The sequence below is a fragment of the Ictidomys tridecemlineatus genome, chromosome 10, assembly GCF_052094955.1.
Source record: "Ictidomys tridecemlineatus isolate mIctTri1 chromosome 10, mIctTri1.hap1, whole genome shotgun sequence".
Lineage (NCBI taxonomy): Eukaryota > Metazoa > Chordata > Mammalia > Rodentia > Sciuridae > Ictidomys > Ictidomys tridecemlineatus.
The window spans coordinates 132,463,270-132,465,866 of NC_135486.1; positions in this window are offsets into that span (position 1 = coordinate 132,463,270).

The following is a 2,597-nucleotide window of genomic DNA, read 5'->3' on the forward strand; positions in this document are numbered from 1 at the left end:
TGCTGCATAGGATTTCCACCCACGTTTCACAGTTTAAAACAAAACACGTTTGTTAGCTCACAGCTTCTGAGATCAGGCTTGGCTCAACCCAGGCGCCACCTAGGCTGTGAGTCTCTCATGAGGCTGCAGCCGCAGTGTCAGTCGGGCTGGGGTTTCATGCGATAGCTCAACTGGGGAAGGGCTCCCTCCATGCTCTCCTGAATGTTGGCAGGACTCAGTTTCTCGGGGTTGCAGGTTTGAGAGCCTCCGGTCTTTGCTGGCGGTGGCTGGAGGCCGCCCTCAGTTCCTTCGGGTCCTTTCCAATATGGCGGCCTGCACCATCAAGCCAGCCTCGCAGCCTTCATGGACCCTGGTGTGTGCCATCAAGGGGGGGAGTCGCAATCTTGTGTGACCTAGTGGCAGAGATGACACCCATCACCTCTGCCATAGTCCCTTGATTAGAATTATGTCACAGGTCCTGCCCATACCTGAAGGGAGGGGACTACCCAAGGACTTGACAGCAAAACATTGGCCGGGGGCCATCTTGGAGGCTGGGTAGTGTTATAAGCCTGCGGTGTGAGGTCTGATGGGTGGATGTTATTTTTTTTTTTCATTTAATTTTTAAAAGATTTTTAATTGGCACATGAGAATTACGCATGCTTATGAGGCACGGCGTGATATTTCGACGCACGTATTACAACACAACGATGAGATGGGGGTAACTGGCACATCCGTCATCTCAAACATTTACCATTTCTTTGTGTGGGGAATGTGCAACATCTTCCCTGCTCGTCCAAGGGGGTCTCACATTGAGCTATGTCCCCAGGTTCTCCCATTTTCTATTTTGAAACAGGGTCTGGCTAAGTTGCTCAGGTCCTCTCTAAGTGGACGAGGCTGGCCTCCAACTTGAGACCCCTTTGCCTCAGGGGCTGCCCAAGTCACTGGGATGACAGGTGAGCACCACCGTGCCTGGTTAGTGCTAGAAATTTTGGAATATATGTGTGATGGTTGTCAACCATGGTGACCCCACTGGGCTACAGAACGCCGGGAGTTCCCCTCGCAGCCAACCACACCCCCAGGTATTAGCCATCATCTCTCCATCCCCCTTCCCTCAGTCCCCACTGTGGGTTCTACTCTTTAACTCAGTGACAGCAACTCTTGCGCACACTAGCAAGAACATGTGGCATTTTTCTCCCTGTGCCTGACTGACTTCAAATGTGAGTCTCATCCAGGTTGCCACCAATGACAGGATTTCATTTTTCTTTATGGCGGAAGGATATTCCATTATAAATATTCTGCATTTCCTTGATCCATTTGTCCATTAGTGGGCAGCTAGTTGGACTCCATATTTGGCCATTGTGACTGGTGCCGCAATGAACACCAAAGTTCAGATGTCCCTCTTCAACACGCGGATTTCCTCTTCCCTTGAGTACGTACCCAGTGGTGGAACTGCTGGACCAGATGCTTCCACCAGAAGCTTCTGGCTCCTGAGCAACCTCCCAGCCTTCCCGGTGCTGGCTGGACCAATTCACCTACCCACCAACAGCCTAGGAGAGGCCCTGTTTCCCTGTGTGGACAGGTGGCCTGAAGAGGAAGGAGCTGTGGGCCTGGATCCCACCACTGTGCTACCCCAAGTTCAAACCTCTGCTTGGGGTCTGGGATGTTTGAACCGTGAGGAGACCCTTCACCCACAGAGAACCCAGATGTGGGGATATCACGGTGGGTATGGGGTGGCAGAAAATCCTTTCCAATATGGCGGCCTGCTCCATCAAGCCAGCCTCGCAGCCTTCATGGGCCCTGGTGTGTGCCGTCAAGGGGTGAGTCGCAATCTTGTGTGACCTCGTGGCAGAGATGACACCCATCACCTCTGCCATGGTCCCTTGATTAGAATTTTGTCACAGGTCCTGCCCATCCCTGAAGAGAGGGGACTACCCAAGGACTTGACAGCGAAGCATTGGCCGGGGGACAAGTGGCTCATGAAAAGAGAACCTCTTGGATTATCTAACTGGAAAGTCCCCGTGTAAATCTCTCACTCCAGGTGTGGCTGGACTCGGGGCTTAAGCCGTGTATCATATTTCCTTGTTTGTATTTTTGGTCATTGAGGTCTCGTTTTTGTCTGGTACCCTCTACCCCTTTAGTACACAGGTCGGTGAGTTTTGATGCACACCTGGTCACAGAACCTCCGCCGTAAATCGGATACAGAAATTTTCATATTCTCCCAACTCCTTCTTGGCCATTTATCACCAGCTCCTCGTTAACCTCAGATCTGACAACTGCCAGTCTCTCAAACACCTGCAGCTCTGCCTTTTTCCAAACGTCGTTCAATGTAATCAGGCACTGCGCAGCCTTTGGAGCCTAGCTTCTTACCCTCAGAACAATACCTTTGAGAGTCCCCCATGGCCTTGCACGAGTTCGTAAGCCTTTCCCGCTCAGCTCTGGCGCCTTGTACAGATATATAACACTTTGTTCGCCCGTTAACCAGTGAAAAGACATTTGGCTTGTTACTGCTTTTCAGCCACCATAAATAAAACCACTATGAACATTTGTGCATCTATTTTTTTTTTTTTTTGTAGGGGAATATAAGTCTTCATCGCTCTGGTATAAATACCTAACAGTGG